We start from the raw sequence: 14,254 nt of genomic DNA on the forward strand, positions 1-14,254 counted from the left end.
CTACCACTCAGCTGCACTGTTCCAAGGACATTAAAAATATCTCATTTCCAAAATACATCTTGAACATTTTTCACAAAGTGGTCTTATAAACTATCTGGGGAAAATCATGCTAATCTGTAGTCCTGTTGCTAGATTATCAAAATCTCTTTTAAATAATAAAGGCAATATTTGTACTCATGAAATTAAAGCTGATGAACATAAAGTTTGAAAACACAAATACTTCTTTTTTTTCCTGAGATAACTGTAGCTTCTTGACACTCCAATCAAAACTAGCCATTCCTTCTTGACTTGTGTAATACTCATTCCTATGGAATTAAGACCATTATTTTCCAATTAGTATTTTAGAAACTGATACTTTTCCAGTATCATTGCTATGGTAACGTATTTCAGATTCTTCAATTCACAAATAATAGATATTGGTAAAAACACTCGTTGATTGATCAAAATTCCCCAAATGCTTCTCCAGCTGCTTTCCATTTTTGTTCACTACACACACCCCACCCCCCCCCCACCCCCCCCGCCCCCAACAACGCATTAGTGTTTTTAGGTAGGCCTTGTTACTCACTTTTTGTATTTTTTATCAAGTGACCTGCCACTTAGGCATTTGAGTTCCTTATGTTGCTCATTCCTTTTGAGATTGGCACTGCTACCATACAAGATAATGATATGAGATAGTCTAAGGATAAAACATGTTTGGAAGGCACTTGGTATACATTATTAAACGAATGGGAAATGATCAGTTAAAGCAGCAGATGATTAGGAAGGCGGGCATGTTTTACTTGTAAATAGGGCACAAGTTGGCAAGTAAACTTGAACAGGTTTTAATACTATTGAAGTGTTACGTTAGTACTTTGTGAATGTTTGCAGGATGACTCCATGCACCAAAACATTCCTGCTATAAGGTCTCCTGGGAGAATATTTCTGTAAGTAAGATATGGAAGTACTGCTTTAGTGAAGGATATACTATGAACTTGTCAGAAATATTGTTAAGTTAGTGGACATATGCTTTCTATTTGTTACATATCCTGTGGTAAATAAATTCAAATATATTTTAATGTCAAAGCATTTTGTGTAGTGAAGACTTAGTGGAAATTCATATTAAAATCAAAGTTCAAGCTCCTTTGTTAAATATTTGTGTATGCCCCATATTCTCGGCTTTTACTTTTAAAGCAATAAAGTATCCATTGAAATATACAGTACTCATCTTTTCCCCTCATTTTACTGTTCTGGACCACCTTTCAGATCATTTGAAAATATTAAACCCTCAATTCTGAGTTCTGAAGATTAATTAATGGTTATGGATTTGTCCCCCGAGAGGACATGAAGCCAACTTGGAGTGGGGGAAAGCATCTGACAGGGCTAATGCTGTTACAATTCTATCTCTGTAAGATAAGGAAGGAATTTCAGGTTTTAGAAGTGAGGAGAAATGGATTTGAGACAAAGGTAGCAGCAAGAATCCCAAATTGTTACTGATCCTCTTCAGTGTGCCCCTTCAGATAAAAAGCCTAGACTTGGGGGAAAAGGATGATGTAGCGGGAAGATGAAGAATGATGAGAAAGAGTTAAAAGAGGGGTCTAAGAAATGCAGCCAAATGTCAAAGAGATCCTTGCTATAAATAAGGAAGTAAGTGGAAATCCATGCTATATATTGTCTGATGACTTAAAATCGATACAATAAAGATAAGAAAAAGTATAGCAGCAATAAACAGGAAAATAAACACATTTAATAGCCCATGCATAGATTATTTTTTTTTTTAAATTGGCAGATACATTCAGCATTGATAGAAGCCGTAAAAAAATAGCTTCTAATTATTAAAAAAATTTTTTATAGCATTTGGGATTACAAAGGAAAAAAAAATAAATCCAAAAAGACATGTTTAAGCTGATGTGATTCTATCCAAATTCTTCAGACAGAACAGAACAGTAAATCAGGCTGTGAATTTCCCCATTATTCTAATGAGATTATAAACCCAAACTTGAAGATAACAGTAACCTTTTTTCTTCTCTCAGATCCTCAAAATGACAGGATAATTTGATTGAATGACAAGAGGAATCACTGTAAGACTGACATTCCCTCCTGCATAGGTGCAGTACCAAACTATAAGTATTATACTATTGATTGACACAAGGAGTTTCTTTCTCTCAGTTCTATGTTGGTGTGTCTAGCACACACCCTGTTAGGGATCTAACACTTTGCCATCTAAACTTTAGGTGATACAACTCATTTCAGTTAGGTATGAAGTATATCAAAATCTAAACTACAAACTACCTCTGACTACACTAAGGAGAACAATTTTTCATTTATAAGCATGGTTAGTCATAACAATTTTAATTTAGGCCATAATATTTTTCATGGTCTCTTTTCATCAAATTAATTTGTCATAACGATTATTTTCTGATGAATATCAAGAAACATGATGGGTTGTACAACATATTTTTTACAGGCTAAGTTCCCCTCTGGAATATAATGAAGAAAGCATTCCATATGAAAGGGACTGCTAAATATTTCTGCCTGAACTGAGTTATTCTCCCTATCTATAAAATATGTGATAGTATCATACAAATGCTATATTATTGTCCCATCCTACTTCTCATAAAACCTCTCCTTTTTCACTGCTCCACACACTGTTCAGCTGTCAAATAAAAGTATTAATGTTGTAGGCATTTTTATTTATTTTCTTTTGTCAAAGGCAACATTTTTGTAAGATAGAAACAGTAGGGCTTTTCAATCAGTTGACCTACTGTTCCATTAGTAGTATACCCCATTTTCTGTTACATACGATTTTAACAAAGGTAATCTTCTAAGATGAAAAATGTTACACATGGAAACAAGGGCTATATTTTTTAAAAAAAATGTTGAGAGGTGATATTTTGGAGAGCGAGGAGAAGCTTGACCTGGGTTAAGAAGTTTGGTTATCATTTCTTTGAAACAGTCTAGGTTCCTTACTCTTCTGATTAGACAAGCTAACTTGCACTGGCCAAGTGTAGGAGAGAGATAGTTGTATGGGTCCATGCAGGTGGATGGGAAGAAGGGAAAGAAAACAGTTAATGGGTTTTGCCTAATTAAAATCCTAGAAGGTGGTAGTTTTAGTTCATTGCACCAAAATTACTTCAGTTCAGCCTTTCCTACTAGCAAATATCCTCCAAATCCTAAACCAATGAAAATATTTGTTCCTCATACTTTATGCTCAAAATCAGAAGTATAACTAAGGCTGATGCAATCTAATGTATATATTATATTCCCGATCTATTTGTTTTCCCTCCTTTCAGTAGTTTGTCCTCTACCATGGTACAAGGTTTTTTACAGTTGTGAAAAAATTAATACATGAAAGACATTAATCAAAGGACAAAATTACCAAACCAGGTTTTGATATTGCTAGTAAGTCCCTGACCTTGGATGATATTTATGACGTGGATTTTCATCATATAGTAATGATACTTTTACTGCATATTTTAGAGATTTTTATGTTTCCATAGAGGTGTTGAAGAAACAGTGCAAATATTACCTGTAGTTCTTGAATTTCAAATAGTGAACCTCAAGTGACACTGAATTATTATTGATCAGAGCACTTTCTCAACACAAAGACCAGAGGGAGAATATTCACTCTTTTGAAACGAAACCTATCTTGATATAGAAGATTAGGTACAACGTAGTCTCATGTCTCCAGTAAACTAATGTCTCCCAAGAATTCTTTTTGCAGATGCATGGTTATTTCTTAATCAACATTATTTTCTTCATGGTTTCTAAAGGAATTGGCACCACTTTTCAGAAGGCAGAATATTCACCTAGTTTCTAAGCTTGGGACCAATGTTTATTTTTGCTATCTCAATTTGATTTGATAGTACTGGGAAACTGTCACCATCTGCTTCTATCTTATGAGATTCATCTCACCACGTGAAAAATAATGAATGTGACCAGAATGTGCAGGCTGGTGAAAAAAAAATCACTTGTATATGCTACTTTATTTTTAATGAAAAAGGAGCAGATAATATTATGAGCATTGATGAACCCTCACAAATATTTTCCCCATACTGAGGTTAATAAAAGCATTTTTTAAAGAAGAAAGATATTAGTGACAAAAACACTTTTGGAACTTAGAGCTTAAATGATGTCAGAAATCAGTATTTTTTATTTATAAAAGGTTGGGGATATTTTTAGTAGATTTTCTATGACAATTTGGGGGTGGGGGTTGACAGTTTATAAGAATATTTTATTGAACAGGGAGAAAACCCATTTGAAGACCTGCCATGGTTCATAGCTATTTTCATGTAAGAGAGAAATCTGAAGACAAGCTTTTTAAAGCAACCTGTACTGGTGCACTGAATGCTAGGGTTAAAAGGATCAAAGAACGATTTACTCAATTTTTGCAGCAGTAGACTGAACTCTTGAAGTCCTTTCTCTTTTTCACTCCCCAGATTTCTGGGGTTACATTGGTAAATATGGGTCCTCAAAAATGTTTCTTAGAAATGGCAAAGTTGAATATAATTTTCAGCTTTTCCAGTCTTTTGTTCAGCTGGCTACTGCAATGGCATAAAAAGGAATTTACTCTCCAGCTTCTCTGTCAGAAAGAGAAAGGTCTTTCTGCATTTGTCTGCCTTTTCACTCATAAGCTGATGCAGTGAATGTGTGTAGCAAAGACAAGAGCAAGTTATTCACATGGGACTGTAAAGTGAACCTACTTTGGATCTCCAAAAATGATGTCTGCCTTCTTCAGTATATTTGGTGCTATTGAGGATGAGACAATTAAGAATCTTGGATACTTTCTTAATTTAACAAGTTTGTCATATTTTAATGTTTCCTTTTTAAGGTCTTTTGTTAGTCTGTAAAGAAAAAAGAGGAATCTTAAATCTTGTCATTTAACTCTTGACCATGTGAACACAGGCAGTCTGTCCAGATTTTTACTAGAGCTCAATTTTAAGGTGTTTAAACAAGTGTGATGAATGTAGAAAAAAACCCAGATTTTCAAAGAAAATAATTTCATAGGTCCATTTCACTCTGTTTTGCAGCGTTCTTTGAATACTCAATGATTTTATTTAATTAGATAAATTTACTTGTGGAGGTCAGTAGTACAAACACTAAGAGTTATTTTGGTGTTTGGGTTGGTTTTTGTTTTGTTGTTTTTGTTTTTTTTTTTTTTTTTTCTCTGACTGCATGGAACTGTTTAGCACAGCACTCTAAAGTTATAAACCTGCATTGTATTTGTATGAAACAAAAAAGCTTAAATACCACCTGTAAAAGTGTTAGTTCCTGCAAAGATATCAAATTCATTAGTCAGAAGTCTACATTAAATAACGAGAAAGAAAAAACCAAGATAAATATATAAATAAGTATAAAACCAGAAATACATGTATATGCAGAAAAAGAGGATTTTACTTTAAGTAGCTGATGAATTCCAGGGTGGTTCAAATGGTTTGAAGCTCTTAGTTCTGGTCTCTCTAGTGGGTACCATTTGCAAATGGAGTGTAAAAGCAGGTTGCAAATTTTGCTGCTAGCACCAGCCGTTGAAAGAGTAGTTAAGACAAGGGTGCAGCAGTAGCATCTCTATCCTCTTCACATTTCCTCTTGTCAGCTTCCTTTCTTCCCAGTGAGTTAGTCACAGAGGAGAAAAGAGTGTAAGAAAAGTCACTTTTATGTTGTGATGAGTCTGTCTAAACCACTTAAATTGGCTTTGAATAGCACTGCTTCAGGACTGAGGGAGAAAGCAGCAATGAAAAAAAAATCAAGGAAGAATCATTTGTTCACTTGCTACCACCTTTTCTTTTCTCCCTGCTCAAAGATCTGCCATTTCCTTATATATACCAGAAGATAGACTGGATAAAAGGCATCTGGTTTAATTTGGCTGAGTTTCATTACTTTAGATACTCTCAGATCTATTGAGAAAAGTTTGTGTTTTCGCTTCTTTTCTACCTGTTGGAAGGTAACTAGCGGTACTAGTCTAATTTCTTTCTTAGCTGCTTTTCCTTTTTTAGTTAAGGAAATGAAATATTTTTAGAAAAGGAAACATCTCTGCTCATTGCACAATTAATTAGGAGCTTAATCCTCGTGCCAAACTTAGTTGTGTTTAATTCTTAGTTGCTTCGAAATTCTGTTCCATCAGGCCGGGAGGAGTGCAGCCCACAGCCCACAGCCCTTGCTATATCTTTACTGCAGGTGAAAGGAAAGGAAATCTCCTTGGTCCTGTTTGGTGTGTCAGGTGGGAAAAAATACCCCAAATCTTCCTACTTTACTCCTTTCCTTCAAATAATGTTGCTGAATTCAAAGATCCACATGTAAATCCTCCAGTATCCTCTTGTCCAGACTACCTCTTCAAGCTCCATTAGCTTGGTCTGCAACAACATTCTTGCTCTATCAAAGCCAGTAGTAGGGTTTTTGTTTTGTTTTGTTTCTTAAATATAAACATATAGTTTTAAATTGAGGTTCTTGATATTGTAATATTATTCATCAGTCTAATAGTTTTCTCTTCTCTTCCATAAATTTTTCCTTCTTATTTGGAATAAAATATTTTCCTGGCAGATCTGTACTTCTAATTTGTTGCCATCTTTTCTTTACTTATATTATTACTCTGTTTAGAACAATTACCATAACTCACTCTAGCTAAAGGTTGAGGGCTGAAAAAAATTGTTGTCCATCTCCAATTTCTTAAAGTACAAATCACAGTGAATAATATAACTTGAACTCCAACATGGAAGTATTATTTCAAAGTGAATGACAATAATGATCTTTAAATTACATGACCCAATTCTCTTCTGACTTTTATATTTTCTTGTAAATCAGGAGTACATTTTTGAAGGCTATAAAGTTGCACTGACCTTTAATTAAAAAGGTAACTGTAGAATGAGTTTGTGTTTTTAATACCTTCAGACAGAAATAAGACAAATCCCCATGATTACAGGCAGCATTTAGTTCACCTTGATTTCTGGGGGAAGCAAAACGAAGGGCTGGCCATAGGTCCTGCAGCATTTCAGCGAGGTGACAATACCTGCTTCCTCAGCCACTTGGGCAGCAAACAGCTAGTATCTCTTCGCCCCCAAAAGCAACATCCCACAGACCCTGTGGAGGTGACCACCTCCAGCAGAAGGCTGGGACCTCTCAGCAGTCACAAGGAGGTTTGGGAGCTTCTGACAGTACCTTCCATTTTTTCTCTGGAGGAGCTTTCAGGCTAGAAGGGAGCATGCTGTGGCATAGGTTTTGTGTAGGAATGCTGCTTTATTATAAATGAAAGATTCATTGCAATTAAAATCTCTCTGATCCTTTTCCCCAACAAAATAAACAAATATAATAGTTATAAAGCCAGGTACTGAAGTTGGGAAACATTCCTGTAGCCTTTAACTTTATGCCTTCAGTTTTGAGCCTCTGGCATTATTTTTCTGCTTCCTATTTGCTGTCTTTGTGTCTGGTTGTTTTTCCTCATGTAAATTTTAATTCCTTAGGTGTTATTCATGTTATTCCAGCAGTAATGTGAATTGGTGCTCACTGTGGGTGGAATTTTCTGAGATGTTAGTAATGAACATGCCAACTGGTTAAACATGATTTTTTAGAATTTTTGGCCAGCATTGGAACTTTGGGTATGATTTTGCATATGAAAATGAAACGGACAAAAGAGTGTACCAAATGTAAGGACATGGTAATCTCCCATTAGAGCACATTAGTAGTGTTTGATTAAACTGGAATTTTGCTGCTTGCAGAGTCAGGTAAAACTGAAGTTTCTAGTTCAGAGGAAATTTTATTCATCCCCTCCCTTAAAAACAAACAAACAAACAACAAAAAAAAAGTGACTGTAATGAGAAAGTAATACCAATGACCAATGTAATACCAATTTTCCTTCTCAAACCTGAACACCTTTCACACAAATTACTCAAACCACCCAGGGGTATTTGAGCATTATTTTTCCCTGCTAGCTGTTTTGTCTTGGTTTGTTATGTTTTTTTTATCAATGCTCCATCCTTAAACACTAAAACTTCTGTCATCAACACACATTGTACCATGACTGGACAATGCCCAGATAAAAGACAAGCTGACCAAAGTCTCCCTGCATGATCTTGTGTTAACATCCGTATATTACCATCAATGAAGTCTAAAAGATTATGACAGTTGTGCTTTCTGTGCCTAAGAAACTACAAGGCAGAAGACAAGCTGCACTAAGCATTTGGGTCAGGGCTTGTGTCAGTGGAAGCACGATGAACTTTCAAAAGGAGCAGCAGGCAGTTTAGGTTGGACTCAAAAGAGATAAAGAACAAAAAGAGGACTGGATTTCTTGGCCTTTTGGCACAGGGACAGAAAACCCTCCAGTGAAGTGTTAGGAAATTCCCATAGGGATATATCCTAACTTAAAAGAAGGACATTTCAAATGCAATGGTTTTAAAAAGAATTTAGAAGGAATTATAACTACAAACTTGAAGCCAGACTTCTTCCTGAGATTGCATGTCAACAGATATTTATTTACAGTATGTTGTGGTCAAGCTCATAGATGGTAGTAAAATTTCAGATTGGTAGTATGAAGGTACATTTTAACTATATACTTAGATTTTTTTTTTTTTTTTTTTTTTTTTTCCCTAAAACATTTTGTAATGTTAAAATTGTATTTAATCAGAGAGGACATTTCCAGTGAAATTGAAAGCAATGGTAAGTTAAAAGAACCTGAGTTTGAGTTGGCAGAAAGCAATTTAGTTATTTTTGTAGTGCTGATGTATTGCCAAGGTCACAAACAAGACTGATTTATACAGGAAATATGAGTTAGAAAGGCTATTTAAGGGAGCCATAAATACTTTGCTTGGATGTGCCTAGATGGATTTATTTCTTCCATCAGCTGCGCTGAAAAATTGAGATTTACCAGTAATCTTATTGCACAATTCAGTGATAGAGTATTTGATAACTTTTCTTGAAAAGAAATTATTCCTCCCATATTCTGCAAATTAAACATATTCAAAACAGATAATTCAGAATTTTAAAAAGATGTCCTGGACCTCTGCTTATCCAAGGGACACATCTGCTAAGGAGTGCCCAGTATAACAGAAACATGATCTGAAACAGTCCAAGAAGCCTTTTACACAGGCAGCTGTTAATGGGAATGTCCCCCAAGCACTGGATAAACAAGGAGGAAACACACAGCTTAAAAGAAAATTAAATTACCACATCCAATATGGTTCTTTACTAACAATACTCTTCCAAGCATCTTTCCTTATGATTACCTCTTCATTGCTGAGAAACTTTTCAGTACTGCACTTGGCCAAATACTACCTGTAGTACGGCTTATGCATTGTTATTTATATTTCAAGGATTCAACAAGAATGTTCTAATTGATACATTTGTGGCAGAAAGAGATAAGCATTTGTCTTGAAAAGTTGGTATGAAAATATTTCTAGAGTGGAATCACTTCTTTCACCTTCTTAGTAATTTGCTTAAAGATCAAATCCAGGTCCCGTTTTTGTGCAGTTAAAATTGATGACAGCTGGGCTGTGTTGCTGGTCTCAGCAGACAAAGAAAACAGGGCACACACTCATAGCAGAACACCACTTACATTGTTGGCTGTGCTTCAAGTGCAATATTCTCATTTTTCAAAGCTTCTCCAAGTCTGAGGCAGGAGATGAGTTGGTGTGAAGGAAAGGAGATGGTCAAGTGTCCTGCTAAATGGATCTCCCTCAGAAAACACCCATGATCACCCAGAGACAGCCACCTCCTCCCCTCTGCAGGCTTTACAAAATGTCCCAGAGGAAGGAAGACCAACCCCAACAGAAATTATTGAGCAGGTGACAAGCAAGAGAAAGGCACAACTGTTTATTTAATTGTTTAAAAGATAGTCACTCCTTTAGATTCAGAAATAAGGAAAGCATATTCAGGGAGGGAAGAAGTCAGACACGTGAACAGGGCAGAACTTGTGATCTGTCCATAGTAAGTAACTTTTAAATTAATAATTCAAAAATAAGCATTCTGAGGTGGAGTAAGGTTAGAAAAAAAAAAATAATCATTTTTATATGTTTACTGAAAAACAAACATTTCACTGAAAAAAGGTACTTCCAAGCAGGCCTGCTAAACTGCACATGATCCACAAGTTGAGTTTCAGGAGGTTACAGTTTGGACTTGGGCTTTCTACTTTTAAACCAAAACCTTAGGTTTAGCTTTTTTCTTAAAATTGCTACATATTTATCTTTAACTTTATTAATTCAATACCTGCTTTGCATTACTGCAGTGGTATCTGGAGCTTTACTTCAAATTACGATACCCATATCGAGGAAACACAGTAGGAAAGAGTCTATAGCTTCACTAAAATGCAAACAAGGTAAGTGGTAGAAAGCCCATAAAAGTCTACAGGCTGATAAAGTACTGTTTTTTCATTACTTACATTCAGTATTGATACAAGAAACTGTCACCTTAAGATTATTCTAAGGCATCTATTAACCAGTTGGCAAGACAGTAGGTTTAAATTCATACTCCTAGCTTGTGGGTAGCAAGAAAGCCTAATTCTATACAAGCCACTAAGAAGGTAGTTGATCAATAACAAATTGCCACCCATAATCACTATTCTGCTTGTGTATATTGTTATCTTTTATATTTTGTGACACTTGGACACTTAAAACTCCCCTCGAGCTCCATGATTTCAAGGTGGAAACCGATTTAAAAAAAAACAACCACATTTTCTCTTTGACTTTAAAAGAATTGGATTTTTCAAAGCTGTTCCTCCTTCTTTGTTTGTTCAGGAACACAAATCAAGCACAACTAAGCTTGTAAAGGGCAAAGAATTTTAAAATATACAGATTGTAACTCACTCTTCATGTTGTTTGTATCAGTTTTCCTCTAGCTAAGAGCATCAGAAACATTGACTAACATAGCTCTCAGCTGAATGCAAGGCATTAGCCAAGAGAACCCAGAGGACTGAAAAACGTGTATGAGAACAACAACAAACCAGGTAATAGCATTTTGCATCAAACCGTGTTATTCTAAAAATTTAACTGCCAAAAGAAAGCTTTTTGCCAAAATGTCTGTAATATATTATTGTATTAGTTAGTATTCTTTCTTAGAGAAAAACATTTTTAGGGGAAAACAAGGAAAAAAGCAAAAGCAATAACTATAAAGAACTAGAATTATTTTTCCACATTTTTCTGTCCAATAGCTCCTCTCTGAATGACATTTCCATTTCTTCAGTACCCATCTTCCCACTCTTACATTTTCTTTTACTGTCACTCTTCTTTTTTTTCTCACATACCTTAATCTCCATTCAATAAACACTGTTTTCCTCCCTGAAAATCGCTTACGCGTTCCACAAAAATTCCTGCAATGTCTTTGAATCCTTGGGGTGGACAACATTGGGTAATCAGTGGGTAGCACTGGTCTCAGAGGTGGCCATGCCCCAGAAGGAGATGAGAAAAGGATATCCAACAATTTTCTACCTCAAGAGGAAAAATTGAGGTCACTGTGCTACTTGAGAACTGTGATCTTTTGCCGAAAAACTCCTCCAAAAGATTATAATTCATCTAGTATAAATATGAAGGCAATTTCCTCTCTATAAAATTGCTTTTCTGTTTCCTCAGAATTCACAGAATTATTCCAAGGCCCCAACATTCTGGGGAGGTGGCAGGTCACAGGTAATTTTAATCCCGATGTAAGTAAATATATGAAAGGCAAAAGCAAACAAACTCTTTGTTTTCTTGGAGAAAGTTAAATTACCAGGACACCAGTTGAACTGGAAAAATGAAAACCGGAAAGTTATTTGAGAGCCAATAACTAAGGTATAAAATGCAAAAGTCTTATATTGCAGTAACTGATCCATTACTGATACTGAGAATATAGGCCTGCTTGCTGGGTTTTTTGATAAATGAGAATGAGTTTTCTGCTCTCAGTTATGGCCCTTTCTGGGACCACCCTCTTTAATACTATAAATTGTGAATATTTCTTAGGGGTCTGCCTCTGCAATCCTGAACCAGCATGGTAAAGGGCACCACAGGAAAATTCCTTGCCCAGGATCATTAAAAAATCTCCTTCAAGCAGATAAAAAAGAGTGTATATTTACTGAAACTCCAGGGATCTTGTTTAGTGTCAGAGTCATATCATTGAGAAGCTTTTCTTAGTGTAGACTCGAACAAATTGGAAACCAAGATGCAGTAGTAACACACTTCTGATATAACAAATTGCTCTTTATTTAAAGTTACTTTTTAAATACGAGTAAGATTTTAAAGCCTGTCAAAGATGGCACGCAAAGATAAAAATAAAGAAGTGTCAGGAACAAAAATGTTCTTTTTCTCTTCCTCTGAATTAATTTGCATGTCAGTCAAAAAAATCTGTCAATGCATATGCAATATAAGCAGCATGACTTACACTACTAAAAGCATAGAAAAAAAGAACAAGAAGAACTGAAGAAGAGGAAAACGACAGCTGTGATGAGCAAGGATTCTTCTCAATCTATGCTATGTATTCAACTATAACAATACACCCAAAGATGGTGAAGAAATGATGACAGAACTGTCAATTAAAGCTGAGCAGAGTGTAAACAGACATAAAAAATCTGCTGAGCAGAACTGACACCAAGGGGTAGGGCTTCTTTGTTGACCCCCCACCCAACCCAGGCAGAGCACAAACCCTGGTGAGCAGCAGGGATCCCGCTCCCTTGTGGCAGCCCTCCAAGGCTAACAAAGTGGGGCTGGGAGCAGTTCTCAATGTAGAGAAGGCTGGAATAAATAAGGTCTTAATGGGAAACGGTAGTCACAAAGGTGTTGGCTGAGATGTAAATCAGGTTGTTGATTGCTACATCTCAAATTTGTCTGAACCCCAGGAAAGACCCTAATCCAAGGCTTTGCTTGCCCAAGTAAAGAAAAGGTCATTTAGAGGTTTTTGCATCCTGCTTAGAAGTGCCTTTCAAGTAAATCTTTAATTAGAAACTTTTCTTCATAAAAAAATCATTCTGTTTTTCAACATTCAAGGTGACGAGCACTGGGAGGTAAATGAGTGCCTTTTACAAACACCATTAATAAAGCTAAAATGATCTTTTAATCAAATCCCACAAACTTCCCTATTTGGAATCTGCAACCAGACTAATTTGAGGCCTTGTATGTAGGAAGGACCCTATGGAACAGTATCAGTTTCCCCTCAGTTCCCCTTAGGTTCATTTTAAACATGAACAGCAACTCTGCAAAATACATAAGGTGGGATGGAATTCAGCTTCAGCATTGTCTTAGGAGAAAGGAGCAGCTAAGAAGATGGGGGGAAAAAAAATTCACAAACCAACACAAAAAAGCTTAACATCACTTTTGTCTCAAGAACAAGCAGCTGCAACCGATTGCATGCAGAAAGAAGATCTGTTGAATAATGAGTTCCTATTTTTTACATGTATTCAATACTGAAAAGAATTGTACTCCAAGTATGGATTTGATGGTACCAACGCAGACAGATGGCATTGCCAGCACACTGGGCTAGCATTTTAAGTTATAGGTAACATTGTGAAAAGTGAAATGTGTTAATCGTTGTTTCTCTCAGCCATTAAGATTTCATCATTTTCAGCTTCTTGCTCAGGGAAAGGCAGCCAAAACTTTCTTCCACAAACCAGCAAAGGATTGTCTTATCAGTCAAATTCTGTCCAAAGATAAAATGTTTCCTGTGATGTTGTTCTTAATTCACTTCTTCACAACACTCAGTCTTGGGTCACTTGGGAGATGTGGTTTCATTCATCTGCTTTGAGTGAGCAGTCTCGAATTCCCATGTCCAAGCAGAGAATGACGTGCCTTACCCTGCCATTTCAAACTTCATAGGAAAGGCTTAGATTCTTTTGCTGATGTTTTTGCAGAATGGATAGACTGTATTGTTGGGGCAGCAAAGCTACAGGTAAGGATATCAAGGAATTCACTAGGAAATCGAAGGTACATGATTTTCATTCTCTGCTCTACTGCTTTTTGAAGGTTTTATACTAAGTAACCTATGAATAAACTCCAAATACTACTGCTGCATCCCAAGGGAACTAGAGAGTTTTACCATACCAGATCACTTTGTGAATATTTCCTTTTTTCTTCTTTCTCTTACTGTGCTACTTTTGTCAACAACAGCAAAAATTTAAACTTACAACATGGCTGATAAGGCAGACTACCGAACAGCAAGCCATTCCCTAAGTTACAGCTCTAACAGCTCAGTTATATTAAAAAGGTACACGAAATGCAACTACTGTCTCTTTTTTTCAATACAGAATGTTTTTTTCCAGTTCTGCTTCATGATCAAAGGAATGCCTAAAGTTTCTCATAGGATTTAGGCATTAGTAGCTCAGGATAAAGACACT

The sequence above is a fragment of the Falco naumanni genome, chromosome 2 (genome assembly GCF_017639655.2).
Source record: "Falco naumanni isolate bFalNau1 chromosome 2, bFalNau1.pat, whole genome shotgun sequence".
Taxonomy (NCBI): Eukaryota; Metazoa; Chordata; class Aves; order Falconiformes; family Falconidae; genus Falco; species Falco naumanni.